At 41.5% G+C, this 17529-nt stretch overlaps 1 protein-coding gene across 2 annotated transcripts in view; it reads left to right on the forward strand.

Annotated features, from left to right (window-relative positions):
* Positions 1-1886: 1886 nt before the first annotated feature.
* The window catches only part of kcng2 (potassium voltage-gated channel, subfamily G, member 2), a 62081-nt gene continuing 46438 nt past the window's right edge, over positions 1887-17529 (forward strand). The window contains exon 1 of one of the 2 annotated variants that reach the window (XM_048529842.2): positions 1887-1982. The gene's annotated coding sequence lies outside the window, so the exon portion shown is untranslated. Of the gene's footprint in view, positions 1983-2584; positions 2700-17529 lie in introns of those variants that run through there. The other variant, XM_059646330.1, reaches the window with a different exon arrangement.

Here is a 17529-nt window from a genome sequence, read left to right on the forward strand (position 1 = left end):
ACCTTCTCACAAATTTGTTGGTTTTCTCCTTCTGCTTCTTCCAAGGCGCCAAGCTTCATGTGAATTACTGACCAGGTGTAGCATTTTAGTACACATTCTCCTTTCAAGACTCATAATCAATTTTCTTAACATGAACACAGAGAATAATGTCAAAACTGAAGAGGCCTGCTTCTGAAGAAGTTAACTCTTTTCTGCAGATGCTGCCAGACCTGCTAAGTTTGTCTGGCACTCTGTATTTGTTTCAGATTTCCAGCATCCAGTACTACTCCACCTTTCTTATGTCGTAGTTTAATTTTGACTAGTTCAATCCATTTTTGGATTTCGGTCCTGCTTTTGCCATTGGATGTAATTATCCTTCCAAAATATAAATTGATGAAGTTGCCACCCAGGTTGATAGTGTGTTAAGAAGGCGTATGGAGTGTCAGGTTTTGTTGGTAGAGAGATTGAGTTCTGGAGCCATGGTGTCATGCTGCAACTGTACAAAACGCTAGTGCGGCCTCATTTGGAATATTGCGTACAGTTCTGGTGCCCCATTACAGGAAGGATTTGGAAGCATTGGAAAAAGTGCAGAGGAGATTTACCAGGATGTTGCCTGGTCTGCAGCAAAGGTCTTATGAGGAAAGGCTGAGGGACTTGGGTCTGTTCTCATTGGAGAGAAGGCTAAGAGGGGATTTAATAGAGACATACAAGATGATCAGAGGGTGAGATAGGGTGGACAGTGACAGTCTTTTTCCAAGGATGATGACATCGGCTTGTATGAGGGGACATAGCTGCAAATTGAGGGGTGATAGATTTAAGACAGATTTCAGAGGCAGGTTATTTACTCAGAGAGTGGTAAGGGCATGGAACGCCCTGCCTGCCAATGTAGTTAACTCAGCCACATTAGGGACATTTAAACAGTCCTTGGATAAGCATATGGATGATGATGGGATGGTGTACGGGGATGGGATTAGATTAGCTCACAGGTTGGCGCAACATCAAGGGTCAAAGGGCCTGTTCTGCGCTGTATTGTTCAATGTTCCATGGTTCTGTCCCAATTTGCTTCACTTTACCGCGAAGTTATATACCGCAACGATCTCTTTCTTTCAGAGATTGTAGGAACTGCAGTGGCTGGAGAATTTGAGATAACAAGGTGTAGAGCTGGATGAACACAGCAAGCCAAACAGCATCAGAGGAGCAGGAAAGCTGATGTTTCCGGCCTAAACCCTCCTTCAGAAAAAGGCCGAAACGCCAGCCTTCCTACTCCTCTGATGCTGCTTGGCCTGCTGTGTTCATCGGTCTCTTTCTTTATTAACTTAGTGCATCGTCTTCCGGCAATTGAGTGCAAACCCACATCTTCTTATACGACTGCATGGATTCATTTCACAAGTTTCCGGATTCAAAATCATCTGCAGAGGGGGATACTGTTGACTGGCTCGCCCTCCCACCTCTATAATCACCCTTCAGTTCCTCTGAGAAAACACTCACTGTACAATCTGGAGAGAACCCAGCAGTTCTAACTGTTCTTCTGTTCATTTCCAGTCACATATGGAATGCTCGCTGCCTGATCCAAGTCAATATTCCTGATGAATTGAAGATGTTTCCTGTTGGTGTTGTATCTTCCAGCACGTTTCACTAATAAAACCTTCAAGAACGTTCAAAAGAATCACCTCAAAGGGGCTAGTTAAAGCAAAATGTATTGGAAGCTCGCTGAGAACCTGAGAGGGAAGGGAACGCGCTGATAGGCCGAGATGAACAAAGAGGACGTGGTTGACCATTACCCCTAGCACAGATTAGATGGGCCGAATGGCCGGTGCCCGTGTTGTGAAGCACTATGTTTGTAACTGTCTCGTACACACAAGCATCCGGGCAGATGGAGCGCAAAGTACCTGTCAGTCTCAGAGCCAAGTATAAAAGCTGCATCCACTGATCGACGATCTCTCAGACACAATGCCGGCCGCGGTTCCAGCAGCGATCCTGAACACTTTTCATGGAAGCAACAGGTAAGATGTGCGGGATCTCAGGGAGCCGCTTCCAGTGCAGGCAGAAGGACCAAGTCTTAGAAAACGAACAGTCGGGTCAGGCCGGGGTTAGGTAAGCTCCGGGGGCAGCGTACACAGTCTGTATGAACGTGAAGCATGAACCGGGCTCGCATCGTAATCAGTTTCAGATTTTTAGTTGCGACCAGCGCGGAAATCTCCTACTGATGTCTAATTGTGGCGGCTTTCCATGAACGGTGCCTGTGTTATAGGGATTCAGGGAATTCACATGCACCATCTATAAAATAAGTGGAGTTTTAAGGGTCGTCTTAAATGCAGACAGGTTTCTGCTCATCTGTTTGGTCTGCCTGTATATTTCTCTCTATCTCTTTTTCTGCGCTGTGTAGAAGTTGTGAAAATGATTATTTCCCCGAAATGTGGTCAGCATCCTGCGGGAATAAGTATACATCTTCCACAGTAGAACTCAGGGTCGAATTTATTATGTAATGCTCGGACTGTCTTATGTAAGACGGATGGAAAGAAGTGAGGGGGAATGCGTTCAGCCCGGGGAGATGAGAGTGAGCTGTACGCGCTGAGCACCTCAAGAGCAAAGACACTTTTCGACTGCTTTCCCAAGTAGATGGTGAATATTACTGCAATATGATCATTGGTGGGTTCACCTTATTCAATAATTTTGACTTTATTGAAAGGATCAGGAGCAGGCGTCCATTCTCAATGAAGGTTCGTAACAACAGCTGGAGAGTGTTTTCTGAGGATTCAGTTGTTGATTCCAAGCCCACCCCCCAACCCCCCACCCCCCAGCCCTTGGTCAAATGTTATGTTTGTGTATACGGGGTTCTGATTTTATGTTGTATCTTTTACTGGGGAGTTTCGTTTGCGGGGTTGTCTTTGTGATTTCACCCTGCGGAGTTGGCGTTGAAGATTTTGCTTGTGTTTTGGGGAATGGGAGGTGAGGGTGGGGGTAATGGGGGGAAATGTTAACCATGTACATTCCGTGAGCGGACTGTCTGTGGTTTTATTACTAGTGTTTTATTACTACTGTTCATGTACAGGCGCGTCGTTTCTTAAGCAATACATTTTGGGGGCTCTTGGCTTATGGTGTTCTGTTTGTGTATTGAGGACTCTGCTTATGGATTCACGTGTTTGTGTCGTGTGGGTTTTCTGTTTTCCGTTGAATTGGGGTTTTATTGTTTCTGAACCCGTTTGTGTAATTTGTGTTCCTGTTTCTGCTTTGCTGATTTACTCATATATATATAGGGATGGGTGGGCGGAGGCTGTGGTTTTCTGATATATTGGTGAACTAGGGTTCTGTTAGTGAGATTTTCATCGCTTTTGTTGGGAGCTGTATCTTTGTGTGATTTTATTGTACTTTTTAATTTAATTATGCGTTTGTGCCTTGGAAATGACTTTGCCTATGTATCGTGAACAGTGTTCATGTTTCAATGTTTGTTCTTAACAAGTCTGATCCCTGACAACTTGCATAGTCTCTTTCCAATATCTTCAGTTCCGTAAGAAAAAAAATCATATGTTGCATTCGGTGTTTCACTAAATCTGAACTCCAATTATTAGGAATCTGTGGTCCCTACTTTAAACTGTATAGATTCGATTGAAAGAGATAGTTAATAAACATTTATTAAGTACAAGATTGCCCATTGCAGAGAAGCTTCTCTTGGAAGTGTGGAGACCTTGTCAGAACATAAAATGTCACACATTTTATGCTGAAATCTATTCTGTTTGCATCCCACTTCCAATGTTGTAACCATGGCTATACTTCAAAGGTGTGTCATTAGCTATAAAGAGCATTGAGTTATCCTGAGATTATGAAAAGTCATGTACAATCAAATCTACTGAGACTCAGTTCTACGCATTTCTCATTTTGGTCAGTTTTCATTGATAACATGCCAGTTCGATTGATTGTTCTCCCTCTCTCTCTCTCTCTGGATATTTTCATTTCCTTCTTGTAATGTACTGGAAGTGTGCCATTATGTAGAAAACAACCACAATAGAAAATGCCCGATTTAAACAACTAGTGGAACCTGTGAGCTGGTAAATCACTGGTTTATCGGTGAAGTTGTGACTCCCAGGAAACATCACCAGCCTGCCTAATCATAGAAAAGTGGATAAGATCCTCCCATATTTAATCTCTAATTATACTTCACCTGAATATCTTCTGATGATACAGTTCTGAAGTGCTCAATATCACATTTGTTTAGAGAAGGTTTTCCAGGAATATTTCAGTGATGAGGGATATCAGTCAATGCAGAGATAGAAACAGAGAAAGGTTGGAGATTGTGAAGTTGTTCTACTCAGAGTAAAGGAGACAAGGAGAGGCTGAATAGAAGAGTTTGAAATGTGCTGAGGGCACAGTTATTCCAGATACTAATGAGGGTGGGAACTGGTTTTTGGACTGGAATGTAAAATTGCAGTATCTTTCAGAAGACGCTATTTGGTATACATGTTATATTTGTGTCACCTCCTTGACAGAACTGTGCGATGCCACATCCCAGCTTTTTCCTTTAGCCATGCAAATTAATCCTCTTCAAATCTATTTGTAAATGCCCTTTGAAAGTTCTAAGAACCTTGTTCCATTGCTCTTTTAGGTACTATTCCTGATCTTAAAAACAATTGATATGAAAAATCCCTGTCACCCCTCTAGTTTGTTTGCTAACAATTTTTGAATTGTGACTTTTGTTTATGAATCCACTTGCAAGTGGAAACAATTTGTCCCTATTTGCTCCATCAAAACCTCACAATTTCAAATACCTTAACGAGGTATTTTCTTCACGTTCTCTGTTCTAAGGTGAACAATGTCTGCTTCTCCAATGTCTCCAAAAAGACTGACATCCCTCAGTCTTGATCTCAGTAATCCTTCTCGGGTCCGTCTCCAATGCTCTGTCACCCTTTTTCAAAAGGTGGTGCCCAGACTTGATCACAATTCGGAAGCATATTCACAGACTAAGGCCTAACCAGAGATTTGTAAAAACAAAAGTCCCTGTGATATTAACTTGTGTATGTGCATTGATTGTCCTTATTTACAAAGCTAAGTTTCCCATTAGTTTTCATACACATCTCACCATCTTACCCTTCCACTGCCAAATATATGTGAAGACATTCAGGTCCCTTTGCTGTTGCAAGTGCCGGACATAGTACCTTTTCATTTGCCCTGCCGTAGAAAAGTGCACCTTCATACTTATTAGCATTGAACTACACTGGCCTTGAGGTTGCTCAGTTTACTAATCACATTTAACTCTGTTTTCATGTCCTGCTAAGTCTGTTGCTGCTTTGTTCATTTTTAAAAAACTATTTTGATGAGTTTTGTATCAGCCACAAACAATGGAATTGTAGGCCTTTTGCATAATTCGATATCATAAATATATGACAAGAAAGGCGATGGTCCAAATACCACCCCCTAGGGGACAATGCTGTAAACTTCTCCCCAGTCAGCGGAATATTGGTTCAGCACTATTCTCTGCCTCAGGTACTTACTCGCGGTAATACCAACCATTTGGTTCCATGAGTTTTTGTGATGGAATCACAATGTTGAACGTGGGGCCAATGGAATGTACATTTATTTATGAAAGAAGCAAATACACGTTCGACTGTGTATCTTCCGGTCTCACTGCTGCCAATTTTGTAAGATTGGACACAATGCCAGATTTTTCATTGCAGTCCACCTCCAACCGCACAGCCTGACTAGACATTTTTTGAAAACTTTTGTGAGTTAGCTATTAAAAGAAAATTAAACTCTCGTTTTTTTAAAACAAAATGCCTTCACGACTTTTTCTCTCGGAATATTCTCAGTGGTTAATTAATCACGGACCAGGGCAAAGAGTCGGGTAACACTACCCCATTAAAGAAACCGAGATTAGCAGGTCAAACATGCATTCCCCAACCAAAAATGTCTGAGATAAACAGTCACCACATGTTTTCCAGACCATTATTTTACATTAGAACCGTCTCTAGATTAAGGATGAACCATTTCAGTCAACACCATCGTCAGGAAGCTACATTGCACATTAGAGGCACTTAATGAAAATACTCACAAAGATAGGATGACCTCCCGTGGGCAGCAATGCACGGTTAATGTACAAGAGATTTGCAGAAAGCCCATTAACACCAGAATGCAAAGCAATTTGGATAGACCTGAATGATGGTATGTAGACAAGGATGATGGTTATAAGTGGAACTGTTCTTGATGATGATGATGCTTAACTCGTTTTGCATTTATGCTTTGTAATTGTAGCAGCTCCATTACAGGCAGGGGAGGAGAGAGGATAGTCGCAAGTTAATATTCAGGAAGAAGCTCTCGATTTCCTTCGCATTTATCAATGTTAACAGCGCAATGAATTTTCCTATCAATCACAAAACTACCCGAGAATCTTCAGTTCTCACTTTTCCTGACCCAGATCGAAGTGCCAGCATTTTAGTTTCTGCTATCTCTACACCGCACGTTATCGGCAAATGGTTTTGCAAATGAGATATCAATAAGCTTTTGTCGGCATGGTTTCGCGCTGTTGGGGAAAATGAGCAGGACATTAACCGGAGAATAATCACTTTGCGGGCAATGAAAAAACTGGAGTGAGACAGCTCAGAGAACTTTTAGCAATTTATTTCGTTGTGTTTACAGCCAAATGAGTCAGACTCCATTCTATCCTTTTGTGATAGATATTCTAGCCCAGAGTTTGTGGGGTGGCTGTGTATATAATGTGGCAAGGATCCAGCAAATGACTTTAGCGTTTTAAATTCGGCTCGAGGTTGGGCAAGTGACTTCCGAGGGGAAATATGGGATCTTTCTTTCCCCTGCGTTGAAACAGCTGAGTTTCCAGTAACTTCTCATCATTTAGCCAGGCCAGTTTCGAGCCAACACTTAATAAAGTGAATGATTTAGCTGCAAACGGCAGCGAACATCAGCAGCATCAATTTAAGGAGGGTTGAGGCATTGGGCATGTTTCTGTTTGCCTTGTGTAAACGGTGAGGATAAATCACTTCAAGTAGAACACGACTTTAATGTGCGCATTGCGAATACGGAGCAAGATCCCGGGCCAAATCTGTCATCCGTGTGTCTGCCGGTGTTTTATCTGGAACACCCTCACCTTGATCGGCATCCGTTTGAACGTGCTTCCCGATAACTTTGCATCTCATTTACTTGATGCTATTATGCCCTGGAGGAGGAAGCGCGCGGAGCTAAAGATCAGATCATATTAACATATTCACCATTTACTTGGGGAAAGCAGTCGAAAAGTGACCCTGCCCATGAGGTGCTCAGCGCGTACAGTTCATGCTTATCTCCCTGGGCTGATAAGGATTGACCGAATTTCACTGCGAACCCCCACACCGCAGCTAGAGTCGAATGAAATTGTTGCAGCGTCTTCTGGTAGATCTGCGATTGGCTCATTCCGCAGATTTTCTCGTCCTGTGTGCACTGGAGGAGTCAACTGGCTCCATTTCCCGTATCCAGGACCTGACTGAGTCAGTACTTTGTCCAAATATTATTGAAAGCTTTTCCTTTCACTGGGTCCATTTGATCCTCTAAATAAAACGGATCGACAACACCCAGCAAACAAAAATCCATGAGTCAAAGGTAGGGCGCCCTCCATGGGGAAACAAAATCAAAATAAATTTGGAAGATAGACGCGAGGGAAAAACAAGAAGTGGTTGGGTATTCAAAGATCGCTACAAACAAAGAGAAGGAAATATTAAACAAGCCTGGAGAAGAATGATGATTAAATCAATGTTCAAAAGAATTAGCGCGTTCCGCCATGACTGCACTTAAACTAGGAACACATAGTTAAATAGGAATAAAGCTCAGCTCGTCTCAATATAGCACAGGGGAAAGCTGATGTCTAAATGAAAATCAAGCATTCGAGTGCATAGTTTTCATAAAAGAAGCAGCAAATTATTGTTCTGAAGAAGGGTCACTGGACCCGAAACGTTAACTCTGCTTTCTCTGCTGCCAGACCTGCTGAAATTTACCAGCTATTTCTGTTCTTGCAGCTAATTAGTGTAAAGGTCCATTGAGACCATAATTTCACGATCCATATCCCCATTATTATTACCAGCTTTATTATTTCCTAAGCTGCTGAACTAACTTGACGTAAGGGTACCCGGAGTTTCAACGCGGCAGTGCAAGGATCTTTACTGAATTGTGCATTTGTAACAGCCATTGCCTTCACGGGGCAAGTGATTCCTGACTGTCACTTTGCTCTTGTTATGCTCAGTGTATGGGAGGTCGCTGGCACGATGATATGACCCAGTGGTAGTGTCCTACGTCTGGGATGGAAGGACCAGGTTCAGGTCCTAACTGCCCCAGACACAGGAAGAGGAGTGGGTCTTCCAGCACACCCAACCTGCCCTGCCACTAAATAAATCATTGCCAATCGAACACTTCACTGCCTTTTACCTACCACCTCCCTACAACCCTTTACCCCACTTAATCAGAAATTTACCAATCTTTACATCAAACATACTCAAAGATTGAGCTTCCACGTGTCTCCGTGTTAGAAAATTCCAAAGGTTCACAACTGAGTAAATAATCATTCTATCTTCATCTTAGACCTAAGCGGCATCTACCAGGTCCGAATGTGTTCAGTAAAAAGGTTGTTTCTGTGGTGGGGAACCCCACTTGTGCATCTGAGGCTCAGACTGCCAGCATTACAATACCGGCCCTCCACTTTAAACGTTATGGAGAATAGGAACACTAGCACATTTAATATTGTTCAGACATGCAAACAGAGCACCAGATGGAACTTATCCTGCAGAACTCCAACATTTGTTGCCAGCGATGTTTCAGTCATAGAGTCAGAGTTGCACCGTACAGAAACAGACCCTTGCCGACCACATATCATAAATTAAACTAGTCCTATTTGCTAGCATTTGGCCCATTTCCTTCTAAATCCTCCCTTTCACGTACCCATCCAGATGCCTTTTGAATGTTGTAATTGTACCAGCCTCCACCACTTCCCCTGGCAGCTCATTCCATACACATACCATCCTCTGCGCGAATAAGTTGCCCCTGGGCTCCCTTTTAAGTATTTCTCCTCTCATTTTAAACCTATGCCCCCTAGTGGTCGACTCTTTTACCTTAGGAAAAGACCTTGGCTATTCATCCTATCCGTGCCCCTCATGATTTATAAGCCAATATGAGGTCTCCGCCTCAGCCTCCAATACTCCAGGGAAAATAGCCCCAGCCTATCCAGCCTCTCTCTATAGCTCAAACTCTCCAACACCGGCAACATCCTCACAGATCTTTTCTGCACCCTTTCAAGTTTAGCAACACCATTCTGATAGCAGGGAGACCAGAACTGAATGCAGTATTCCAAAAGTAGCCTAACTAATGTCCTGTACAGCTGCAACATGATATCTCAACTCCTACTCTATGCACTGACCAATGAAGGCAAGCATACCAAATGCTTTCTTCACCATCCTGTGTACCTGTGATTCCACCTTCGAGGAAATATGAACCTACATCCCAACGTCTCTTTGTTCAGCAACAGTCCCCAGGATCATACTATAAGTCCTGACCTGATTTGCCTTGCCAAAATGAGAAACCTCACATTTATCTAAATTCAACTCTATCTGCCATTCCTCGTCCCATTGGCCCATCTGATCAAGGTTCCATTGTACTCTGAGATAACCTTCTTCACTGTCCACTAAGCCAGCAACTCCTCCTGTATTTACACCCAAATCATGATATAAATGACAAAAAATAGTGGACCCAACTGATCCTTGCAGCCACAGGCCTTCAGTCCGAAAACAACCATTACCTTCAAGCCAATTTTGCAACCAAATAGTTAGCTCTCCCTGGATTCCACGTGATTTAACCTTGCTAACCAGTTTAGCACACTGAACCTTGTAAAATGCTTTGTGGGAATCCAAATAGACAACATCCACCACTCTGCGTTCATCAATCTTCTTTGTCACCTCTTCAAAAACTCAGTCAAGTTACCGAGACATGATTTCTCATGCTGAAAGCCATGTTGAGTATTCCTAATCAGTCCTTGCCTTTCCAAATACATTTAAATCCTTCAGAATCCCCTCCAACAGCTTACCCATCACCGACATCAGGCTCGTCAGTCTATAGTTCCCCAGCTTTTCCTTACGAACTTTTTAAATTAATGGCACCACATTAGCCACCTCTCAGTCTTGTGGCATCTCTCCTGTCTCAATAATATGCATAGCTCAGCAAAGGGCCAGTAATCACTTCCCTAGCTTTCCACAAAATTCTAGGGTACACCTGCTCAGTCCTGGGGATTTACTCACCTTTATGTGTTCAATCCAAGCCATTTTCTTTCCCTCTTCACACTGTTAAGTTGCAAATTTCTAACTTGCCGCTATTTCAGAGCACCTTGTTTTGTTATGATTAAGTTACTAGTAATATGGCTTAAGGTCAAATTATTGAGTAAATGAGATTTTAAAATAAATGAATAGTTTTAATCTGAATTTAAAAATGAAAACAACACAATTTACCTTCAATAAAATTTTCAGAATAATCCAGAATGACTAAAGAGTACCTGAAAACAATTGTGAATTTTTGGAAAACTGCATTCTGTCATAGGATTCATGCCATTGCAAATTTCTAATTGCTCTTGACTTTGGGCAGTTAAATCATCCACATTTGAGCATCTGGCAGCTCTTATTAGCTCAGATTGGGTAAGATTGACTGATTTCCTTTCCTAAAGGACACCAGTGAACCAAAAAGTCATTTTTACCATGGTGATATTTGTCATGGTCATATTTAAGATTTATTAATTGAATTTAAATTCTACCAACTAGTGTTGTGAGATTTCAACCAAATACCCAAGAGAATTTGCTTGACTATATGGGTTACCAGCGTAGCTATGTTACCACTGTCCAGCATCTCCCACATAATAACTACTAAAACACTCTGCAGAGTAGAAGGTAGGAAAAATCCCCATCACCTCAACACAGTGCAAACACCATACATCATCCTAATTTACTCAAATTGCAACAAAGTGTCTGATCATTGCTACAAAAAGAATATAGAAATATTCAAGGGTAATATTTCAAAGTTGATTAGGGCAACTCCACACAATGTCCTAGCCAATAGTTGTCTCTGAATCAAAATCACAAAAATAGAGTTTTGATTAATATTATAATGCTAGTGTGGAAGCTTGTGTACAAATTGGCTGTTGTATTTCTTGTAAAGTACTAATTGGGTTGTAAGCAAGTTTAAGGTAAATTGAGGTCATAAAAATCATTCTTTAAATGCAGGGAAAAATAAAGGGAAGTTGATGGAAAAGCTCAGCAGGTCTGGCAGCATCTTGTGAAAAAAATATCAGTGTTAATTCTTCGGGTCTGGTGACCCTTCTGCAGGACTGGACCTGAAATGTTAACTTTGATTTTTCTGCACAGATGCTGCCAGACCTGCTGAGCTTTTCCAGTAACTTCCGTTATTTTCCCTGATTTACAGCATCCACAGTTCTTTCAGTTTTTATTTAGGATTTATTGTTTAAATGCAAATCCATCTTTTGCTGAAAAAAAATTATTTTCATGCAAACTGGCAGCTGGTGGTAATAAAAATAACTGAACCTTACTTTAATTGGACACTTTTATCTTCAAAATCACGGAATATGACTAGCCTGGACTTCAGTGTACTGTCTTTCTACGCATGAGGATCTGAACTTTTCAAAAGACTGAAAGATTTTTTTATAGCCAGTCATATCAGCACTGCTGTGACTGACGGCATCATATAATTGAATTTTAACACATGCTCCATCAATGCAGGATTGGTCAATTGAAATGGCATTAGGATAAAACAAAATAGCTTGCATATTTAATGAGGCAACATGCAAGATAAGTTACGGAAAAGGCCATGGTATTTTGATTTAAAGTACTGTAATTATATGGAAAGAGATGGTTTCGCAAGCAGAAAACACAGAGGAGAAAAAGGAAATTTCTCTAACTGAAAGGGACAGGGTATGTGATGTTCCACAAGTTTGGGTTGGGATCTATACTAATGCATGTTGAGATCAATCTTAGTTACTTTATGTCAAAATGGTCTGGACTCATGAAATTTGGACAATTTCACCCACTGGGACATTGCAATTTGTGTTTGGATTGTGAAAAGTTATGAAACATGAACAGGCTACAAGTTGATGAAAGATATAGGTTACTGTAGTAAAAAGGGTGAGATAATACATCTTGGGAGCAAGGTTAAAGATCGGAAATTCATCTCAAGTAGTGCAATTTTACGTGCACAGAGGAGCAATCATATCTTTTTAAAGACACACACAGAGCTATTAATGTGGCAATGCAAGTGGATAACAGCTACAAAAATGCCAAAGAAATCTTTGTTTTTTTGTTACTAGAAATAACAGATATATGCCATATTTAATAGACATAATAGACAGAGGCAAGGAGATATTGTAAATTTCTATATAACAAGAGTTGAAACATAACTGGGGAATCATATACAGTCCAGTGGTATTCCCAAGCATATCAAAGCAATGGAACGTATGTCACAATGTACGAGGCTTTCATTATTTCAAGGGATTTGAAGACCATTTCACTAGAGCTGAAACGATTATAAAGCTACCCGATGGGGATCCTCAAGATTACAAAATCTATGATGATACTAACCGTGCTGGACTGCTCTGCAAATTGGTGAGATGATAATCAGGGGAAAAAATGTAATGATAAAGCAAAGAACGAGAAATTAGATCAGAAAAATATCTTTATACAGATGGTTAGAATATAGAATTCACTAGTTACAAGTTGTTAAAGTCTGGAATTGTTTAAAAAAACTACTAATGTGCTTGGGGAGTAAACAAGTTAACTTAGAGTAGGAGAGTCACATGTCAAAAAACATCACAGAATTGATAGGCAATTCTTTAAATGATAAACTATGGGCTGTAGGATAAGTTGTAGAAATGAATAAGGAATTGTCTGAATGGGATACTTATTAGGAGGAGTATATTCCATCCTCGCTATCCTGAAAGGATAGGGACACTGATTTCTGGCAGATAATAATGAATGTGGAGACCACTAAGGCCCTGTCTTAAGGAATATGAAGGACTGCGCAGTTTTCCAAGGTGGACTGTGTACAGAACTGGACAAAACAGTAGGAAAAATTAAAGAAGCAATCTGGGGCCAACTTTGCAAATACCTGGATCTGCAGGTGGCAAACTAGCAGTCAAGGAGGACTGACTGTAATCATTTGGGTGCTCCAATTTCATAACTGAATCTCCTATTGTCTCTAATATAAATCAATGACTTTGATTCAGAAACCGAGTTCAAATTTGTTGACGTTGAGGATGCCAAAATAGATGAACAACAAAACTGAAAGCATTTAACTAAAAGTACAGAATGAGTTGGTTTAATCAGTAACTGATGACATGCAGTTAGGTTTCTTTCTCATCTCTTTGTTCAAATTCCATTTCTTTCTCTCTTTCTGAGAGAAGCAGGATTTTGTTTGTTAACAAACCTAATTAATTCTTACCTATTACCACATTTATTTTGGTAAGATGATAAATTCTAGAATGACCACTTCGCTATACTTGAGTCTTTTGAATTCCATACACATTGCGCTGCACGATGGCTTCATCAGGGGTGATGCTTGCTTTAATTAGTTCCTATGAGAGCAAAAATTGAATCTTTCCTCTACTTTAACTGTTTTAGTGTACGCTTTATTTTACACCCAAGATGTTGAATCTGTTTAGCTAAGGTTACAATGCTTTTCATAAGAAACAGCGGCAGTATAAGTCATCTGGCCCCTCAATCCTGACCTGCCTTCAGAAGATCATGATTTGCTGATTTGCTCCAGACCTTAACTCCTCTTCCGTGCCAGCACGCCAGAGCCCTCAACTTTGTCATTTCAAACATGACCTTGATATTGTGCCGACCTGTCGTACTGATCTCAAGCCCATCTAACCTACACTATTCCATGTACGTCCATATGCTTATCCAATGACGACTTAAATGTACCTAAAGTTGGCGAATCTACTATCGTTGCAGGCAAAGCGTTCCATTCCCTTACTACTCTCTGAGTAAAGAAAACTACCTCTGACATCTGTCCGATATCTTTCACCCCTCAATTTAAAGCTATGCCCCCTCCTGCTCGCCGTCACCATCCTAGGAAAAAGGCTCTCCCTATCCACCCTATCTAACTCTCTGATTATTTTATATCTTTCAATTAAGTCACCTCTCAACCTTCTTCTTTCGAATGAAAACAGCCTCAAGTCCCTCAGCCTTTCCTCGTAAGACCATCCCTCCATACCAGGCAACATCCTAGTAAATCTCCTCTGCACCCTTTCCAAAGCTTCCACATCCTTCTTATAATACGTTGACCAGAACTGTACACAATACTCCAAGTGCGGCCGCACCAGAGTTTTGTACAGCTTCACCATAACCTCTTGGTTCTGGAACTCAATCCCTCTATTAATAAAAGCTAAAACACTGTATGCCTTCTTAACAGCCCTGTCAGCCTGAGTGGCAACTTTCAAGGATCTGTGTACATGGACACCGAGATCTCTCTACTCATCTACACCACTAAGAATCTTACCAACAGCCCAGTACTTTGCATTCCAGTTACTCCTACCAAAGTGCATCACCTCACACTTATCTGCATTAAACTCCATTTACCACCTCTCAGCCCAGCTCTGCAGCTTATCTATGTCTCTCTGCAACCTACAGCATCCTTCTTCACTATCCACAACTCCACCGAACTCAGTGTCGTCTGCAAATTTACTAACCCATCCTTCTACACCCTCATCCAGGTCATTTGTAAAAATGACAAACAGCAGTGGACCCAACACCGACCCTTGTGGTACACCACTAGTAACTGGTCTCCAGGATGAACATTTCTCATCAACTACCACCCTCTGTCTTCTTTCAGCAAGCCAATTTCCGATCCAAACTGCTATATCTCCCACAATTCCATTCCTCCGCATTTTGTACAATAGCCTATTGTGGGGAACCTTTTTGAACGCCTTGCTGAAATCCATATAGACCACATCAACTGGTTTACTCTCATCTACCTGTTTGGTCACCTTCTCAAAGAACTCAATAAGGTTTGTGAGGCACGACCTTCCCTTCACAAAACCTAATCAAATTATTCGTTTCTAGATGATCATAAATCCTATCCCTTATAACCTTTTCTAACACTTCACCAACAACTGAGGTAAGGCTCACTGGTCTATAATTACCAGGGTTGTCTCTACTCCCCTTCTTGAACAGGGGAACCACATTGCTATCCTCCAGTCGTCTGGCACTATTCCTGTAGACAATGACGAATTAAAGATCAATGCCAAAGGCTCCACAATCTCCTCCCTGGCTTCCCAGAGGATCCTAGGATAAATCCCATCCAGCCCAGGGGACTTATCTATCTTCATCCTCTGTAGGATTTCTAATACCTCTTCCTTGTGAACCTCAATCCCACCTAGTCTAGTAGCCTGTATCTCAGTATTCTCCTCGACAACATTGTCGTTTTCTAAAGTGAATACTGTTGAAAAATATTCATTTAGCGCTTCCCCTATCTCATCTGACTCCACACACAACTTACCACTACTATCCCTGATTGGGCCTAATCTTACTTTCGACATTCTTTGATTCCTTAAATACCTGTAGAAAGCCTTAGGGTTTACCCTGATCCTATCCGCCAACAAATTCTCATGTCTCCTCCTGGCTCTTCTGAGATCTCTCTTTAGGTCTTTCCTGGCTACCTTGTAGCCCTCAAGCACCCTAACTGAGCCTTCACATCTCATCCTAACATAAGCCTTCTTCTTCCTCTTGACCAGAGATTCCACCTCCTTCATAAACCACGGCTCCCGCACTCTAAAGCTTCCTCCCAGCCTGACAGGTACATACTTATCTAGGACACACAGGAGCTTTTTCTTGAATAAGCTCCACATTTCTAATGTGCCCATCCCCTGCAGTTTCCTTCCCCATTCTATGCTCCCTAAATCTTGCCTATTCTCATCGTAATTGCCTTTCCCCCAGCTATAACTCTTGCCCAGGTATACACCTATCCCTTTCCATCACTAAAGTAAACATAACAGAATTGTGATCACTATCACCAAAGTGCTCACCTACTTCCAAATCTAACACCTGGCCAGGCTCATTACCCAGTACCAAATCTAATGTGGCTTCGCCCCTTGTTGGCCTAACTACATACTGTGTCAGGAAGCCCTCGTGCACACACTGGACAAAAACTGACCCATCTATAGTACTCGAACTCTAGTGTTCCCAGTCAATATTTGGAAAGTTGAAGACCCCATGACAACTACCCTGTCTCTCTCACTCCTATCGAGAATCATCTTTGCTATCCTTTCCTCTACATCTCTGGAACTATTCAGAGGCCTATGGAAAACTCCCAACAGGGTGACCTCTCCTTCCCTGTTTCTAGCCTCAGCCCATACTACCTCAGTTGACGAGTCTCCAAACATCCTTTCTGCAACTGTAATACTGTCCTTGACCAACAATGCCACACCTCCCCCTCTTTTACCATCTTCTCTGTTCTTACTGAAACATCTAAATCCCGGAACCTGCAACAACCATTCCTGTACTTCTATCCATGTCTCCGAAATGGCCACAACATCAAAGTCCCAGGTACTAACCCATGCTGCAAGATCACCCACCTTATTCCGGACGCTCCTGGCATTGAAGTAGACACACTTCAAACCAACTTCTTGCTTGCCGGTGCCATCTTGCTTCCCTGAAACTTTATTTTGGACCACCCTACTCTCAGCCTTTTCTATAGTCGAACTACAATTTTGCTGCCCATTCCCCTGCTGAATTAGTTTAAACCCGCCCCAACAGCCTTAGCAAATTTCCCCCCTAGGATATTGGTACCCCTCTGGTTCAGGTGAAGACCATCTTGCTTGTAGAGGTCCCACCTACCCCAGAAAGAACCTCAATTATCCAAGAATCCAAAACCCTCCCTCCTGCACCATCCTGAAATTGTCTGTTCTACTGTTAATGTTCCACTATTTTTCCGTGAACAACCCACACAAACCATGTGTTTTTAAGCTTTATTTTGGTTTCTCATTTCTAATTTGTGTGTGTGTGTTGTTACTTTTCTCATGCTTAGTAACTAATAAATTCGCTCTTTGTTAACTCAATAAAGCCTGGTTAAAATGACTTCTTTTAAAACATAAGTTTATTCAGTTTGGGAGACAGGTATTCACAAGGGCGGTGGACCTTTGTAAATTAACCCCATCGAGACCAACTTGAGGGGGCAGGTGAATAAAGGGAAGCCAATTCATCCTTTCTCAACTGGAATATCATATCTGGAACCATATTAACTGGAGAAACATTATCCAGGACCTGATCATGACAAATTGGGAGTTTGACTGGTAATACAGTACATCAAATAACTTCAGCCTTGTGATGCTGAACATTGAGGTTACTTGGAATATTGATTTCAACAGATAGCAATAAAATGATCTATTCAAATTTTGATGGGCAAGAATCTGAAATACTCCATAACATTGTCAAGGTTAGAAAATCAACAGAACCAGCTAGTGAAGGAGTAAGAGTTGGATAATCACCTGATTTATAATTGTGTAACACAATTAAATCTTCTTTTAATTAT

Source organism: Stegostoma tigrinum, chromosome 5, assembly GCF_030684315.1.
Source record: "Stegostoma tigrinum isolate sSteTig4 chromosome 5, sSteTig4.hap1, whole genome shotgun sequence".
NCBI classification, from domain to species: domain Eukaryota; kingdom Metazoa; phylum Chordata; class Chondrichthyes; order Orectolobiformes; family Stegostomatidae; genus Stegostoma; species Stegostoma tigrinum.